This window comes from Urocitellus parryii, chromosome 9, assembly GCF_045843805.1.
Source record: "Urocitellus parryii isolate mUroPar1 chromosome 9, mUroPar1.hap1, whole genome shotgun sequence".
NCBI classification, from domain to species: Eukaryota; Metazoa; Chordata; class Mammalia; order Rodentia; family Sciuridae; genus Urocitellus; species Urocitellus parryii.
Window position 1 is genome coordinate 106,698,670 of NC_135539.1, and position 19,445 is coordinate 106,718,114.

General features: G+C 40.8%; 1 long non-coding RNA gene across 1 annotated transcript in view; it reads left to right on the forward strand.

Annotated features, from left to right (window-relative positions):
- Window positions 1–19,445, forward strand: part of LOC144256911 (uncharacterized) — a 39,006-nt gene that overhangs the window by 11,706 nt on the left and 7,855 nt on the right. Inside the window, exon 2 of the long non-coding RNA XR_013344314.1 lies at window positions 14,839–14,911. This is a non-coding gene — a long non-coding RNA (uncharacterized LOC144256911). The remainder of the gene's footprint in view (window positions 1–14,838; window positions 14,912–19,445) is intronic.

Genomic DNA, 19,445 nt, shown 5'->3' on the forward strand with positions numbered 1-19,445 from the left:
GATGCCTGGCTCAGCCTCTCTCCACTAAAAGAGCAGAGTCAGTCTTGGTCCTGTAGGTTCTATTACCAGGTGTCTGTCTAGACCTGTGGTGAGAGTATGTCCCCCCACAATTCATATCTTGGAAACTCATTCTGTCGCCGTGTTGGGAGTAGGGAGGTGTTTGGGTCATGGCAGTGGGGCCCACATGAATAGATAATTCCTTTCTCATAGGAATGGGTTAGCTATTGGGGAGTTTGGCCTCTTTCTCTTCTGCATGTACCTGCTTGTCCTTCTTTCTGTCATGAGTTGAAGTAGCACAGGGCCCTTTTTAGAAGGGAAGATGTTGGTGCCTTCCTCTTGGATATCTCAACCTCCTGAAACATGACTCAAAGTAAACTTCTTTATAAACACTCAGTCCCAAGTATTCTGTCATAGCAACAGAAAACAGACTAAGACGGAACCCATACAGCTCTAACTTCTAGAATTTTTTAAAATATTTTTTTAGTTGTAGTCGGACACAATATTTTTATTTATTTATTTATTTATTTAGTTATTATATGGTGCTGAGGATCAAACCCAGTGCCTCCTCACACTAGCTAGGCGAATGCTCTGTCACTGAGCCACAACCCCAGCCCCTCTAGATTTGTTTTGACAAACACATATAGTGCTTGGCATGTGTCAGCCAATAAGGACTAATTTAATTCTCGTATAACCCTCTGAGGTAGGTACTTTTATTAACTGCATAAAATAGAAAGTCAAGTAACTGACTGAGGTTATACAGTAACCAGTAAGTAATAGAGTCTGGAAATGAAGCCGGGCTTTCTGACTCTACAGCCCATGCTCACATAGTCTAGTGCAAAAGCTAAAGGATCCACACCCACACTACCCCTGGGTGAGAATTATATAGCAATGATCTATGACCCTCTGGAAGCCATGCACCACTGCTAAGCATCCTGACAAGTCTAAGATGCTGGTGGTAGCTATCAGATGTAGGAAGGCTTTCCCCTGCCTCTGCTCATCTCTGAAACACAAACAAGACATTTGCTAGCAAAGCATTGCTTTGTAATATAGCTCCCAGGGGCCTCCTGGTGCCCTCTGCTCAGCAGGGTCCCAGGCTTGGTTTAATGCTTTGCTGTTGCTGCTCTGAAATTCCTAATACTTTTTGAAGGAGAGATACTTTTTGAAGGAGAGTTCTGGGATTTTAATTTTGCTCTGGATCCTGCACATTAGTCCTGCCTATGCTTCTGAGCTGTCCTTCAGATTCATTCTGATTTCCTTTCTCTGGCCCTCCCCCTCTCACCCACAGGAATCCTTAAGATCTTGGTAAATTCTTGTCATTCTTAGGTGTTAGGAGAGCATGCAGGTCAACTCCAGTTCTTAAGAGTCTCTTACTCTAATCTGTTTCTCTTGAAGCTGATTAGGTATTTCTTTTCATAAGATCTGAGGACTCTGATATTCCCTCTGTCCCCCGACTTTCTCTCCATACAGACTTCACTCCTAATCTCTTAGCTCCCTGCCAATGTAGGGATGAGATAAAGGCTATGAGGCCTGAGGCATGTTGTCAGCAAAGAGAAACCGCAGTCAAAAGAGAACATCCATTAGCCTGGATAAAAAGAGATTTAAGAGACATGTCACAAAACTCATGTGTGGATCTCATTTAGATCTTGATTCCACTAAACCAACTATCAGAAAATTTTGAATATAGACTGGGTACTAAATGATATTGAGGAATTTTGCTTTATTTTTTTAGGCATGAAAAGGTATTGTGATTATATAAGAAAATGCCCTTATTTCTTTTAGACATCATATTGAAGTATTTAAGGGGTGTTATGATATTTTATCTGGGATTCGTTCTAACATGCTTTAGTTAAAAGAGAGAAAGAGAGGGTTGGGGAGAGAGAGACTTATAAAACAAATATGGTATTGATGCTTGTTGAAATTGGTGATGGGATTTCTTGTACTTTCTTTGTGTATGTTTGGGAGGTTTTCATAATAAATAGTGAAAAGTGAAAGAGATGAAGAGGGACAGAGAGTGTCCAGACCACAAGGTTTCTAGAAGAGTAGAAGCAGATGTTAGGTCTCTGAGCGAGCTATTTTAATCAACTTTGCCGTCTCCTCCAAACATAATCTTCTTGAGTTGTTTCAGGGATGGTAGGAGTAGCTTTGTAGAACCATCCCGACCGACTCTCCAGCCTGTTCTCTGTTGGGATCAGTAGCTTGTGAGGCTGCTGAGGGCCATTACCAAGTAGGTATTGACGCATCGTAATCCTTGCCAGTGTACCCCATGTTAAATGGACTTGCCTTGGAAATTTGCTGCGACCTTGCTTGTGTGTTTGAGAAAGATGACCCTGCTCAAGGTGATCGAGGGTGGATCCAGGTTTGAGGAAGTATCCTGCAGGTTTGAGGAAGTATCCCGGTCCTTGGGCTTAGGGTGTTCCCGGTTTAAGGCGTTTCCCGGTTTAAGAATATGGGTTTTAGGGAAGTTGAGGTTGAAGATTATTGCTGCTGGGATTAGGGTGTTCCTGTTGCTTGTTCCCGTTGAGTTCTCGTGAGATTCAAATGGGATTTTGGAAAAAGCCTCGTGGAGTAGGTGAAGTGTGCGGCAGAACGAGACTGCCCCTGAATGTGTGTGGAGGCTGGTGTGAGATCCGGAATAAAGAATTGCTGTTTGAACCTACAGAGCTGTGTGGTGGCTCGTGATTCTGTGCCAAGCCGAGTCATTGGCACTTGGCTTCGGCATTTGGTGGCCCGTACGCGGAACATCTGAAATTTGGAGGTGAGTAAATTGCTCGCCCCTGAGGGAAGGCGAGAGAATGGGTGACCATTTCCAAAAACAATGTGTTCTTGTTTTGATTTATTTCGTTTTTGTTTCAAGTTGCCTGTCCCTAGAAATTTCTCAGGCAAACTGGGAAAAATGGTTCGCTCAAGGTTTGAAGTTTGTTAGCCCCGAGAAAGAGAAAATTGATACAGCGAATTTTTATTCAGTTTTTGTTTCATTCAGTTGCGGTTTTTTCTTATGTTATCTTATTGGGTTGCGTTATCTTTATAGAAGATTAGAAATTAGTAAAAAAGAAACCGAAAAGTTGTTAAGTAAATTGTTAGAGGTTCAGACCATGGAGAAAGACATTTTAGATCAAGGAAAAGAGAAGGTCTCTCGAGCTAGTCAGAGAGAGGAAGAAAATTTAAAGGAAAAGGGGTTATTAGGAAAAAGGCCACAACAAAAGGCTGTTACTAACTCCGTTTTATTACCAGAGGGTGTAATTCAACCATCAGCCCCGCCGATGGAGACAGCTGAATGGCCCTCAAACCCCATCGTAGTTGATAGATGGGATCCTGAGACAGGACCTCAAAGATTAGCACGCCCTGTATTTGAACAGGTAGGAGGGCAGCGAATTCACCGTGCTTTAGAATTTAAAACAGTGAAGCAGTTAAAGGAGGCTGTAACAACCTATGGTCCTCAAGCCCCTTTCACAGTAAGCATGGTGGAGTCCATTACTAACTTGGACATGACGCCAGCAGATTGGGCTAGCATGTGTAAATCTGTGCTAAATGGAGGACAATATTTGTTATGGAAGGTTGCCAATGAGGAATTTTGCAGGGAGACAGCTAGACGAAATGCAGCAGCCGGTTACCCTCAAAGAAATCTAGAGATGCTGCTAGGAAAAGGAGATTATGAGGGTCAGCGGCAACAAATGGAATATGATCCTGCTGTATATGCACAGATTGCTGCAGACGCAGTTAGGGCATGGAAGACTTTACAAGGACATGGAGATTTACAAGGTCAGCTATCTAAGGTATTACAGAGACCTAATGAACCTTACGCTGACTTTGTAGATAGGCTTATTCAAACGGCCGCCAAAATTTTTGGTGACACAGAACAAGCAATGCCATTAATAAAACAATTGGCTTATGACCAAGCAAATCGTTGCTGCAGAGAGGTTATTAGACCATGGAGGCATGAAGATTTAAACACATATATTAAATTATGTAGAGATGTTAATGAACAAGGGCAAGTCATGGCAGCTGCAGTACAACAGGCTTTAGATGCCAGGCCAGAAACATGCTATAATTGTGAACAAACAGGACATTTTAAAAGGAGTTGCCCCATAAGAGGAGGTTTTAACAAAACTAGAAATCAAAGGAATAGAATACCGGGTATTTGCCCACGATGCCGTAGAGGGAGACATTGGGCTAATGAATGCCGTTCTCAAACCACCATAGAAGGTACTCCCTTATCAAAAAACGGAGAAGGATCAGGTATTTACCCAAGATATCGTGGAGAAAGGCATCAGGCTTCATTGCCAAAAAACGGACAGGGGGGCCCAATGCTCCGGGGCCCACAACCACAAATATACGGGGCAGTGGAGGAACCCAGCAACCCCATAAGGGTGGTGCCCAGGACACATTGTCCATTAAATCCCTCATCAGACAAACCCGAGGGAGCGCAGGGTTGGACATCTGCGCCTCTGCCAGAGCAGTATTAACTCCAGAGATGGGAGTTCAAATCATTCCTACAGGAATAAAAGGACCTCTTCCCCAAGGAACAGTAGGCTTATTATTGGGACGTAGTTCATCTACATTAAAAGGACTTATGATAAGTCCTGGGGTAATTGATCCCGATTATGTAGGTGAAATAAAAATTATAGCTAGTTCTCCAGGAGGTATATCAGTAATTTCACCTGGAGATAGAATAGCACAGTTGTTAATAATACCCAGCCTACATAATAAGTTCTCTAGTCTTAATGTAGAAAGAGGTTCCAGGGGATTAGGCTCCACAGGTGTAGATTGGGCTATGTTGTCTTTAAATTTAGATTCTCGCCCAATGCTAAAACTAAATATTCAGGGTCGTGAGTTTAATGGCCTGCTGGACACAGGTGCTGACCTTAGCATCATATCTCTTCAAGAATGGCCAAAACATTGGCCATTACAACAAGCCACTCAAACGCTTCGAGGCCTAGGAGTGGCGACTAATCCCCATAGAAGTGCTATGGTATTAGATTGGAAGGATCCTGAAGGATGTGAAGGAACTATACAGCCATATGTTTTGGATCACCTTCCTATTAATTTATGGGGACGAGATGTCCTAGATCAACTAGGTTTGATGTTAACAAATAACATCAATCCTAATGCGCCCACTACTAGGGCTAGACAAGGTATCAGGAAAGAAAAAAGATTAGGAAAACAAGAGCAAGGTATAGCAGCACCAATTCAAATAGATCAAGGAACAGACAGACATGGGTTGGATTTTCAGAAAGGGCCACTGAGACAATTAAAATTACTTGGAAATCAGAAAGACCAGTGTGGGTTCCTCAGTGGCCCCTGACTAAAGAAAAGATACAAGTAGCCCATGATCTGGTCAAACAACAATTAGCGGAAGGACATTTACAACCTTCTGTATCTCCCCATAATACTCCCATTTTTGTCATCAAAAAGAAATCGGGTAAATGGAGATTATTACAAGATTTAAGAGCAATTAATAATGAGATGGTTATTATGGGACCTGCTCAATCAGGGATTCCTCAATTGTCTGCTTTACCAAAAACGTGGCATGTTTTAGCTATAGACATTAAAGATTGCTTTTTTTCGATTCCAATTCATCCCGAGGATAGTCCACGTTTTGCATTTACTATCCCTGCATTAAATCATGAAGGTCCTGATGAGAGATATGAATGGAAAGTACTCCCTCAAGGAATGGCTAACAGTCCGACTATGTGTCAAATATATGTTAATAAAGCAATCCAGCCACTTAGAAATCAAAATCCTGAACTAAAAATATTTCACTATATGGATGATGTATTATTAGCACATAAAGATAAAAACACATTGCTGGAATGTTATGCCACACTTACAAACTTGTTAAAAAATTATAATCTAGAGATAGGAATAGATAAGGTACAATTAAATTTTCCAATTAATTATTTAGGAGTTCTATTATCCTCAACCATGGTCCGTCCACCTAAAATTCAAATACGAGTAGATCAACTCAAATCACTTAATGACTTTCAAAAGTTGTTGGGAGATATAAATTGGATAAGGCCTTATCTAGGCATACCAACAGGAGAGTTGGGACCTTTATTTGATATTCTAAAAGGTCCATCAGATCCAAATTCACCCCGAATGCTAACTCCTAAAGCTAGAAAGGCATTAAAAATTATTGAAACATATATGGAAAATATGCATTTAGATAGAATTGATATAAGTTTGCCTTTATTATTTATCGTACTACCAACAAAAAATATTCCTACAGGAGTATTTTGGCAGGAAGGTCCATTATTGTGGATACATTTATCTTACTCTCCTAACACTATTCTTACTAGGTATCCTGAGGCTGTAGGACAATTAATACTCAAAGGAATAAAAGCAGCAAAGGGAGTGTTTGGAATTTCTCCCAATAAAATTATTACTCCATATACTATGGAGCAAATTGATGAGTTAGCTAATGAGTTAAATACATGGGCAATAATCATGTGTAAATCAAATGTTTCATTTGATAATCATTTACCATCTAATCCTTTGTTGTCTTTTTGGTCTAAGCATCCTGTAGTTTTTCCTAAAATGACAAGAAAAACACCTATCGTGAATGCTCCAAATATATTCACTGATGGGTCTAATAATGGTACAGCTGCAGTAGTTACCCCTGATCAAACTTTTACATTTTTAGTTCCCAAACAATCAGCTCAAAAGGTAGAGCTTAATGCAGTTTTACAAGCTTTCCTGATGTTCAAAGATTCTGTATTTAATTTATTTTCTGATAGTCAGTATATAGTTAACGCTATTATATCCCTTGAAGATGCTGGTAGGATTTCCCCTTCCTCTACTGTTTTCTCTTTGTTTTCCACTATACAAAGTCTAATCTGGGATAGAAAAGATCCATTCTTTATAGGACATATCAGGGCACATACAGGATTGCCTGGAGCCCTTAGTTTGGGCAATGATTTAGCAGATAAAACTACACATGATATACATATTTTTTCTACTGTAGAAGAAGCTACAAATTTTCATAAAAGGTTTCATGTTAATGCTAATACTTTACAAAAGCGTTTTAAAATAACTAAGGAACAAGCCAGGCATATAATAAAACAATGTCAAAATTGTGTGACCTTTTTACCACAAGTTAATCTTGGAGTCAATCCTAGAGGACTGATACCTAACCATATTTGGCAGATGGACGTCACACACTTGCCAGAATTTGGAAAATTAAAATATTTACATGTTACAGTTGATACTTCTTCCGGATTTTTGATGGGCTCCCTTCATGCCGGAGAAAAAACTAAAGATGTTATAGCTCATTGCTTACAAAATTTTGCCACTGTGGGTGTTCCTAAACAGTTAAAAACTGATAATGGTCCTGGTTACACTTCTAACTCTTTTAAACAATTTTGCTCATCCTTTGGTATTACTCATATAACAGGAATCCCATACAACCCACAGGGACAAGGCATAGTTGAAAGAGCTCATCAAACTATTAAAACGTACTTATTAAAGCAAAAAGAGGGAATTGGAAAGGGGTATATATCCCCCAAAGATAAACTTAAAATAACCCTTTTTACTCTAAACTTTCTAAATTTGGATTCATCAGGACTTAGTGCTGCGGAAAGACATATGTATCCGAAAAATGTACATAAGCCTAAGGTACTTTGGAAAGATATTCTAACAGGACAATGGAAAGGTCCCGACCCAGTTATTGTCTGGAGTCGGGGTTCCGTTTGTGTGTTCCCACAGGGAGAACAGCAGCCGATTTGGATTCCAGAGAGGTTAACCAAAACAATTTCTACAGAAAAAGAAGATGATTTGACTGAAATCCATAACAGCTGATATCCAGAGCTCCAGCTTGGCTATTCTTACATCTGCGACAGTGATTAACCACGGTGCTTTTTTTCAATATCTATTTTATTATTGCATTTTTCCCACATCATAAAGTTCTATTTTATTTTTTGAGCTCATACAAACCTAGGTTAATGTTTTTCTGATCAGTTTTGTTTTTTGACTGTGTTTTATTTTTTGACTGTGGAGTTTTTAAACATTGCAATGGAGATTTCACTTAGGTATAGCTACAAGGCCTTTACTTATTATTGTCTTATGTGTTGTATGTTATGTGTGTACTGTTTTGTGTTGCATGTCAGTATGTGTGTATGTCCATATTTTTATTTGAGGAGCGCTCATGAAAAAATGGATCCGAATTTTTTTTTTTTTTTTTTTATTCACGTGATTTAAGTGGTTTAATCTAAATTAGGTAAACAGCTGTTAATGATTGTTTTCAAAGGTGGTTAACAGATCTGTTTGCTTGCTATTGTTTTTAAAAGTGATTAACAGATCTGTTTGTTTACTTTCACTTTTCCTTTTCATTATATTTAATAATTCTGTTCAGGATAATGTCTCTTTAACATCATTGCCAGAATTCCCATCTCCATCCCAGTGCCTGTGAAGACTAAGAAAACCAAACTACAGCTTCTATGATCACAGTAAACTGTATAAACTGATGCATCAATGAATATAACTCAACAAGTAATGCTCAATCAAGGACTTGATTTACTTTGGGAGGAAATGGACATATTGATAGACTCTTCCACTTTGAACTGCCTGCAGAACTTGCCTGGACTATATATCAGTTGCATGCATTGTGAACTATCGTCTGGTGCAGCGAATTGTGGTACTGCTGGCATATTTTTGCTGATGGTGTCACCAGTGATGCAATTTCCTTGCCAGCGCACCCCATGTTAATTGTGGTAACACTGGCATCTTTGCTGATGGTGTCACCAGTGACGCAATTTTTCCAAAGGAGCCGTCAATTGGCTTGGTGTCTTGGCATTTCTGTGTCTTCCTCCCTTCTACTAGTGATGGTCTAAAATTTGGGGGCCAACAGAGGTGAGGCAAGAACCTCACCCCCCCACTGGTGCTTAGGCCTATCCACAAGCATGGCTGAATGCTGGACCGGTAGTCAGTGACGGGTTGATCTGGTTGCAGTGGATTCAACCTAAGACAGGAAGTTGACGCCCAAAGGTCAGCTCTCCCATGACGGGTAAGAACCACATGTTGAATTGGACAACCTACCAGGCACGGTCCTAAGCCACATTGCTTGTTGTTTAATTAATCAGAAGGGGGGAGATGCTGAGGGCCATTACCAAGTAGGTATTGACGCATCGTAATCCTTGCCAGTGTACCCCATGTTAAATGGACTTGCCTTGGAAATTTGCTGCGACCTTGCTTGTGTGTTTGAGAAAGATGACCCTGCTCAAGGTGATCGAGGGTGGATCCAGGTTTGAGGAAGTATCCTGCAGGTTTGAGGAAGTATCCCGGTCCTTGGGCTTAGGGTGTTCCCGGTTTAAGGCGTTTCCCGGTTTAAGAATATGGGTTTTAGGGAAGTTGAGGTTGAAGATTATTGCTGCTGGGATTAGGGTGTTCCTGTTGCTTGTTCCCGTTGAGTTCTCGTGAGATTCAAATGGGATTTTGGAAAAAGCCTCGTGGAGTAGGTGAAGTGTGCGGCAGAACGAGACTGCCCCTGAATGTGTGTGGAGGCTGGTGTGAGATCCGGAATAAAGAATTGCTGTTTGAACCTACAGAGCTGTGTGGTGGCTCGTGATTCTGTGCCAAGCCGAGTCATTGGCACTTGGCTTCGGCATGAGGCCATGAGTCCAATAGGAGCAACTGAGGATCCAACTCATGACCTGGTCATATTAGCCTCCTTCCCTAACTTCATTGCATCTGAATCCTGTTCCTCCTCTGGACCTGGCTCAGGTGCTACCTTCTAGATAAGGTTTTCTGTGACCACTTGGCCAATTCCAATCCCTTTATCCTGATTTCCCACGGCACTTACAGTCCAACATCTGGCATTTCACTGTCATTTGGTATGGAGTTGTTCCTGAATCATTTTGTGTGACCCAGTCTCACTCTCCCATACATCGCAGTTTCCTATGCCTTCTAATCTGGGAGGTTTCTGAAGGGACCTCTACCATGCTGAGCACAAAGAGCTCCTCCGTGCATTCTTATGTTCATTCCTTTTTTTCCTATGGTACCTGCTCTATGCTAAGCTCTTGCTAAATGTCGATAACTCCGCAAGGAACAAGATAGACTCAGTCTCTGCCCCGAAACACTTTCAGAAGAGGACAGACAACATTAAACAAAGAACTGCACCACGAAACAATTCAAAACACTCACTCATGGAGAGTGTGGTAACGCAGCTACCGTGGATCTCTGACGAGCAGCACAGGAGACCTGGCCTGCTCTGGACAGTCAGGAAAGGCTCCCCTCAGGAAGTGACTTTAGGAAGGGACTTAAAGGAAATGTAATAATTAGCTTGGCAAGAAGTGGGGAGGGGGGCAGCATTCCAAGCAGTGCAAACAGCATGGGATTGGCCCCTGGGGGAAGAGGTCTGGCATGCCAGTAGAAGTGCAGTTTCACGGGCAAGCAGACACCAAGGTGGAAAATAGGCCTACTTCTTGAACTGAGAGGAATGTTGAAGTGTTTGAGGTCATTGGAAACTGGAAGCATCTGGGTTAGATTGTTGAAGGAATAGCTTTCAATTTGTTCTTGTTCTGCTTTGAAATGTACTTGAAATGTAAGCAGTATCCTATTTCTTTGTCCATTGAATCTAGGCTTGGCTATGTGACCTTCTTTGGCCAATGGGAAGACAGCAAATGTGACACATGTAGACCCTCTCACTGGTGGGACACTTTTGCCACCATGTGAACAGCCTGGTCCCGCCTGCTTGAGAACGAAAAGAGGTACCACATGTGCTCATTTTCCCAGGATTCTACGCGAGGCCCCAGACATGAATGAAAACATGCTAGACCATCCAGCCCCAACCAACCAAACCAGTTCAGACCAGAAAAAAAAAATCCATCTAACCATACCATCATGAACAGTTGCATTGATATAGACTGATGCTTGTGTCTCCCAAGATTCACATGTTAAAATTCTTCCCTCCTAATCTGGTGGCAGTTGGGGTATTTGAGAGTTAACTGGACTAGATGAAGTTATAGGGGTGGAACTCCTCATGAATGGTATTAGTGCCCTTATAAAATGTGCACAGGCAGCTCATTCCTTCCCCAATGTGAGGACACAAGATCTTAGAATGTGCTGCCTCTAAAACAGAAAACCCTCACCAGACATCAAACCTGCTAGCACCTCAATCTGAGACCACTTATCTTCCAGAACTGTGAGAAATAAATATTTTTTGTTTGAGTCACACCACATTATGGTATTTTTTTAATACAGCCCACTCCAACTTTGTCATTTAGGTTGAGAAGTTTGGGGCTGGTTTGTATGAAAGCTGATAGATCATCCTTACATTGGCACACTATCCACTAATTCCAATGTAGAAGCACCTTTGACACTAGGGATACCTTAATAAGTTAAAATTCAAAGACTGTAATGCAGTGGAGAGATACCTATTATTAAAAGATTAGTAACACTGCAGGTCAAAATAATAAATGTGAAATAAGTTTCATCGATAACATACTATGAGAATCAGGGGGGACAGAGGGATCCCAAAGGCAGAGACTGGGAATCTCCAGTTCAGGAGCTGGATCTTCAACTTGATCTTGAAGAGCACTGACTTAATCTTAGGTAACTGGAGAGAAGCAGAGGCAGGATCCCCAAGAAGAGTACAAACATGCTCAGGAAACTGGTGGGCAGCCTGGTTGGGCCAAAGCATAAGGCCTAAAAAAGAGAGCAATGGGAGGTAAAGTTGGAATGGAGACAGGTGAGGGCAGTTGAGAGCTGGAGACCTTGTATTAGAATTTAGCAAATAAAAATATAGTAATATTCAGTAATATTCGGGGCATATTTATACTAAAATGTTTTTGTTGTTTATCTGAGATTAGAATTTAGCTGTAAATTCTGCTTTGCTTGCTTGTTTTTATTTAATGTGGCAACTCTAGCTAGAGTCACAAACTCAAATGACTATAGGAGGCCAGGAGAATTTTTTAAATGAGCAATGAGGACGTTGTTTCCAATGCTGCTATCACAAATCAGCACAAATTTAGCAGTTTGAAGCAATACACATTTATTATCTCACATTCTTGAGGTCAAAAATCCACAATGCAGCATCAGAATTGTGTTCTTTTTGGCTCTGCCCTCATGAATGAATTAATGCTGTTATCATGGGAGTAGTTTCATTGTCACAAGAGTGAGTTTCTGACAAAAGAGTGAGTTCTGTGTCTCTCTTGGTCTCTTTGGGGCATTTACATACATTTTTTTTTCTTACCATGTAATACTCTTCATCATGGAATGATGCAGCAAGAAGTCCCTTGTCAGATTTGTACCCCTTGACTTTGGACTTTCCTGCTTCCAGAACTGTAAGAAACAAGTCTCTGTTCTTGATAAATTAGCCAGTCTTAGGGATTCTGTTATCTCACAGAAAATGAGTAAAGACGGCCACATCTGCTTCACTTTGCTTCACTGCCAACAACTTCATGAAATGTGGTCACATCTTTTCTGACTCCGGCCCTCCTGCCTCTGACCCTCCTGCCTCCCTCTAATTAAGACCCTTCTGATTATACTGGTCCAGTTGGATAATTTAGAAAAATCTCCCCATACCCAAATCCTTAATTTAAATCACATCTGCAAAATCTCTTTTGTTATCACATAAGGCAACATATTCACCAGTGCTAGGAGTCAGGCACGGACATCTTGGGGAGGGGACATTACTTAGTCAAGATGGGGATAAGGGGCTGGGGATGTGGCTCAAGCGGTAGCGCGCTCACCTGGCATGCGTGCGGCCCGGGTTCGATCCTCAGCACCACATACCAACAAAGATGTTGTGTCTGCTGAGAACTAGAAAATAAATATTAAAAAAATTTTCTCTCTCTCTCTCTCTCCCCTCTCTCACTCTCTCTTTAAAAAAAAAAAAGATGGGGATAAAAGAAGGAAACTGGGATTGGACAGATAAACTAAGAGAACTTCAACTTTATCTGCCAACTTTTATTTCTTTCCTTTAAAAAACCTGTCTGAGACAAATGTGTCAAAATTATAATTTTCGGATTATGGATGGTAGGTAGGTGTAGTTATATTTTCCCTGTACTGTTCTCTATTAAGTTCTGTTTTTCAGAATTACAAAAAAAAAAAAAAGGAGAAATGGGGTTATAAAGGGAATTTTTTTGTTCTTATTTTGTACTTGTGGAAGGTGTCATGTGTCACTGTGTGAATCTATAAGGGAAGAATCAGTCTTTCTTTTTAAGAAAGAGAACAGGGCCTTGGTTTCACATATGAAGGGACCTTAGAAAACAGCTGGGACAGTAATTGTTAAACTGCTGGCTGGAAAAGCCATGGCTTGGGGCAGTTCTTGAAGGTGTGCTGAAGCTCAGTCCAGGGTCTAGAAACTTTTCTGTCTTAGTCCGTTTGCTGCTGCTATAACAGAATTCCACAGCCGAGGTGAATTGTAAACAATAGAAGTTTATTTACCTTAGGTTCTGGATGCTGGGAAGTCCAAGATCAAGGGGCTGCATCTTGCTGTGTCGAGAGATGAGGGCCTTCTTGCTGCATCATAACATGTGAAAGGGAAAGTGAGCATATATGAGGCAGAAAGAGAGGGCCAGAAGGGGCCAAATTTATTAACACCCCATTCCATCAACTTGTATCCACCAATTAATTTCCTGATAATGACATTAATCCATTCACAAGGGCCCTTAATCACCTCTTCAAGGTCCCAATCCCTTCATACCATCACAGTGGCAGTGGATGAGTCCTGGAGAGGACATTCAAACCAGAGCATCCTCCTCTTACCCAGCCTCATCACTCCCACCCTTCCCTCAATCAAAGCACCTCTGCTTTTACCTGTTTTTTTTTTTTTTAATGTGAGCTCCACATAGGATGACCTTATTTAAAGCAATGTTCTGTCATTTAAATACATAGAAACACACACTTTTCAAACTGCTAATCTAAGCTTCTTCCCTGTGTGATAAAGGAATCCGAATTAAGACAGATGAAGTGACTTGCCTGAGATTGAGATAACATAAAAGGTGTTGTTATTGCTTGGTAAATATCTTTTCTTGGGGGTCGGAGGCCAGGCGGTTGTTAACTCACAGAGGAAAGCCTTAAGATCTTCCAGTAACTGGAATTGTTTTCTCTGAACACGTTTCCTGAAGTCAAGGCAGGGGTGTGGAGATGAGGAAGGAGGGGGGTGTTTCTTGAGAAGGAGCGAGCCTTTGTTCATCCTCCTGCCTCAGATGAATAAAGAAACTGCTAGAAAAAAAAGGACTGTTAGGCAGAGGAGGATGGATAATAAATCTTTACCTTTTAAAAAATTGTTTTAAAAATACTGATTCCTCAGAGCTTGGGTGAACAGAGGTAGGTTTTCCCCTTGGTGTCCTTTTACTCTCTCTTGTTTTTGTGAAAGCCTACGTTTTCCTAATTCTGTTCCTTGAGTCTGCTTTTTGTCTGTCTGTCTTTTGTTTTACTTTTGTATTTATTTATTTGAAGTGAAAGGACAGGACTGGGAGTCATCTCTCTTCAGGCCTATGTGGCTCTATCCCAGAGGAGATGCTCTTTGCCAAGCGTGGAGTGAGCATTGTATAGACACTGGAGGATCCGTCAACACAGGAGAGCAACCCCAGATCCTTGGGGCCTCAAAGCAGAGGGAGGAATGAGCCAATCCCAAAACATCCACTTGGCCATGTGCCGTGCTGGGTGACCTTTAGTGAGCTGTGGAGAGCCAGCATTCACTTCTGGAGACTGTCAGTCTGAAGGTATTGAAAATTTTTTCATCGGCACCTGTCAAACGACGTGATTTCTAAGTGAAGAGGTGCACTAAGATGTTGCCCTCAACATCTGAGGACTAGTCCTTTGCTGCAGGCATTTGTAGACGATAGTGGTACCCATTGGTGGCCTGTTTAACTTCTATTTCTCCTTTCTTCCTTGCAGAAAGAATTCCAATTTTGTTCATCTATTTTTTTCCTTTTGAGGCTCAAAGATGACCCCATCCCCAGTTCCAAAGGTAAGTATTGATCAATCTAATCAGCCAATTATGGTATTTCCACTTTCCTTGCCAAGGAACGGTTATGTAACACAGCTCTGGCCAATGGGGCATGAAGAAAAGTCTTTGGAGTTGGCAGAGCATCTGGGAAAGAGACACAGAAAGGGATGGACTTTCTCTTGGGTACTGTGTCTAGATGAAATTCCTGTAGCCATTGTACTATTAGCCTGAGAATGAATGTCAACACACTGAGAAGATTAGAACCCAAACCCCTGAGATGATCTCCTGGAGCTTTTGAGATACTTGTGGACTAGTATGTGATATGATGATTTCTTATTGTTCAAATGTAGTAACTTGAGGGTTCTCTTTCTTGCATCAGAAATCATCATGATATCTCTACATTAGTTAGTTTACTCTCACTGCTGTCCAGATAGTATCTATTTTATTTTTATAGGTTAAGAAATGCATTTAAGTTAATACAGTTAGTAAGCAGTAGATCCCAAATTCAATCCAGTTCTCTGTTCAAGGACATGAAACCCACCTCTTCCCCTGAGGGCAAGGGCAGAATTTTGTTCATCAGTGTTACTAAGTGCCTGTCACTTACTATTCATGGTGGCCATTGAATGAATTAGCCCAATCCCAGGTTTATTTTATTACCTTATACCTTTACTTTAGAAATATCAGTTAACTTCTACTTCCAGAAATAAGATCAGTGTGTTAGTCAGCTTTGCATTGCTGTCTTCAAAATACCTAACAAGAGCTGCTCGTGGTGGCGCATGCCTGTAATCCCAGCGGCTCCAAAGGCTGAGGCAGGAAAGGCTGAGGCAGGAGGATCGCAAGTTCAAAGCCAGCCTCAACAAAAGCAAGGTGCTAAGCAACTCAGTAAGACCCTGTCTCTAAATAAAATACAAAATAGGGCTGGAGATGTGGCTCAGTGGTCGAATGCCCCTGAGTTCAATCCTGGTACCTTCCCCAAGGAAGATGAAGACTTCCAGGGAATACTGCTGGCAACCCACCTCCTCCATCCATGCCCCCTCCTGCATACAGTTACCACCTACTCAGTCCATTTAAAACTAGAATGAACTGATTAGGTTACAGCTCTCATTATCTAATCATTTTATCTTTGATTATTCCTGCATTAACACAGAAGCTTTGGGAAGACACCTCAGATTCAAACCAAAACAACCAGATATCCTGAAAAAATCCTGTCCTAAAAGTACTTGAAAATAAAATTTAGGCTTTTAAAATGCATTGCAGTAGCACTGTAATCCCAGTGATTTGGGAGTCTGAGACAGAAGGATTACAAATGTGAGGCCAGCTTCAGCAATTTAGTGAGGCCCTAAGCAACTTATCAAGATCCTGTCTCAAAATAAAAAGCCTAAAGGGCTGGGGAAGTGGCTCAGTGGTTAAGTGCCCCTGGGTTCTAGCCCCAGTACCAAAAAATAAAATGTATTGCTGAGCTAGTGTGTGTTTTTGTGTTTGCATGCATACACACACAACTAAAAAGCAAGCAAGTTTGGGCTGGGGATGTGGCTCAAGCGGTAGCGCGCTCGCCTGGAATGCGGGCGGCCTGGGTTCGATCCTCAGCACCACATACAAACAAAGATGTTGTGTCCGTCGAAAACTAAAAAATAAATAAATAAATATCAAAATTCTCTCTCTCTCCTCTCTCTCTATCTTTAAAAAAAATAAAAATAAAAAGCAAGCAAACAAAAAAAAATCCTAAGTAATAGCACTGATGCAGAGAGATAAGTGAATACTAAAGCCAGGGGTACCCTGAGGGGGAATCTGTCCATTGCTGGTGACCACAGGGTACACTGAAATGATAGATAAGATTGGACAGATAAGATGTGTACCCAAAAGGCAACCCTCAATTCAGGTTTGGGTTCCAAATTCATTCTACTTGCATATTTTTGAAAAATCTCCAGTTAAGAACTTTACTAAAATTGCTCTCAGGTATATAACATTTTGGATGCCTATAAGGAGCAAATGTAAATCTCTCTGGATGTACACACCATCCTCAGTCCTCAAAAACTCCAATAGGTAAAGAGCCAACAAATATTATAGGGAAGAAAAACCTTTTCCTGAACCCTCTTTTGATTGGTAGCTGAGGCCTACAAGTTAAACCAACAAAAGCCAGATTAACAGCAGAAAACAACCCGTTAGAGCTCAGTGAGGAATAACTCAAAAGGAGCAATTAAAATTTGGGGCTTATCTAACATGTTAGCAGGTGCATAGGAGGGGAAGAAGGTATCCACAGAAAACAACTGACTATTTGGAAAGATAAATAGATTTTTAGGAGAACAAAAGGAGATAAGAAAGCCTTTGATGATGTTAATCTATGTAGTTATGTGAGGTTCTCCCGTTTGTCAACCTAAATTACACAGTAGAGAGACTGACTCCAGAGCCAAGAGTTTATTTGGGAAGAGCAGAGCATTGCAATGGGATCCACATGCTATGGTGGATCATGGGCACATACAAAGAGATTGGGGCAAAGGAGATGCTTTTAAGGACAAGACGGGTGTGTGTGTGTGTGTGTGTGTGTGTGTGTGTGTGTGTGTGAGGGAGGGGAAGGAAGGAAGAAATCCATGTAAGCTGTTTTGAAAGCCAAACCATTGGAGTTGAATGAGCCCATTGGTGGGGATAGCTTTGTTAGGCAAGTGTCCTTATACAAGTGCCTATTTGTAATGCTTGGGTTTTGAGGAAATCCATTGCATGGTTCTTATCATATGCATACATGCATGAAAGCGTCCTGGCTTCTTTTAGCTAGAATTTGACATTGGTGACTCCATTTTGATACTGCTAATTTCCACAGTCCCCTCCAGGGGCATGAAACTACTACTAGAGTTTGGGGTAGGTTTGATTCTCCTTTCTGGGAGTAGATGTGCCTCGAGGAGGAACTTATAGCAACCTTATTTCTCAGAAGTGGCTGTTTTTAGTATGATAAAGGAATTTCAAGAAGGCTTGACTCTGTTTAATCTCACATTTATTCTTCAGCTTAAACTAAGTTTTATATCAATTCTAGGGTTCTGTGTGGTTCCCCACACTATAAAGTCACAGTGGTTGTAAACAAACCATAAAATTCATTAAAACAAAGCACCACAAGTGAAAGTCAGCAGAAACAATAAACAGAAGCATCACTTTGCAAATATTTCAGATATCAGAATTATCAGGCCAGAATATAAATGAAATACATTTAGGAAAGAAGTCTTAGGAGCAGGAAAATAAAGGTGAGAAAATTAAGGTCTTGAACTTGTATTCTTTCTTGAGAGATACAGTTAACATATATTTGTTATTAAAATAATACAATGGTATATAGGAGTCATAAAGATTCTAGCAATGCAAAATGTAAGGAAATTTGAATTTGTAAATTTGAAAGTTATTGGATGTCTCTAGTAAAAGAAAAAAATATGAAGTCTTTAGAGCACACCTTTTAGGATTATGTGATTCTAAACTTTCATTGCCTTTTATCTCTTTTACAGCTCTGTAAATAGTAGAGAACTGATAGCAATGCAAAAAGATTCTTGTCTATAAAGGTGCAAATGAGTTTTGTTCAGTGAAGGGACAATAAACCTTTTTCTCACCTTAGAAAAAAGTTTTGTATTCATTTCAGTATTTCTGATCTGTAAATGTGTCTTTTGTATTCCCTTGAAATCATTTTAACATTGTTAAGTCAGACCCTTTCTATGAAGATGCCTCCATACTTGGGTCCTTCCATAAAGATGAACTTCAACCTCACTTAATATGTAATGAAAGTCTAATTTAGGGATATATGTATGTATATATATATATAAATGCTAGGGATTGAACCCAGGGTCTCCAGCATGCTAGGCATCAGCTCTACCACTGAACTACACCCCCAGCCCCTAGAGTATACTTTTGTAACAAGCAGCAGAATCTCAACCAATCACAACAGCCAAGCTTCAGTCAATCACAGGAAGCAGACAGATCAGACCACATTCAAATAAGGCATATGTTGAGTTGTAACCCATCCAGCTGTCACTGTACCTGACTTCCTATTTCTGACCACAAAATGTTACTTGACCATGTTGCAGGTCAGAGTTCTCTGAACCTGTTCTGGTTCTGAGGACCACCCCTTTCATCATTCTTTGCTCAGTTAAAGTCTGTAAAATGTCGTTTATTTCAAGTTTTTCTGTTAACAACATGTACCTAATCCTTTCATTAATAACATGCTTTAAAAATACGTAGCATATGCTCATTTTGTATCTGTAAGAGTCACAGTTTTACCTTTTTTTTAAAGTTTGTCCTTTAATAAGTAGTATAAAGAATAATAAAAATAGACTGAAGAGTAGAAAGACTCCTTTATCCTCAAACCTTGGGTAACCCCTAAGGATCTGGTATTCCTGGCAGCCAAGTGATCAATGAGAGGTCACTCAGAACTCCTGCTATGTTCAGAGTGTGCTGCCCTCCTCCTGGGCAGACTCTATGGGTTCTCCAAGGCGCCTCTCTCAAGGTTGGCAGTATGTCCAGCTCTCTTTGGTGCAAGAATGCCTGGGTTCAAGTCATGATTCGCCACTCAAATCTGAGAGACTGG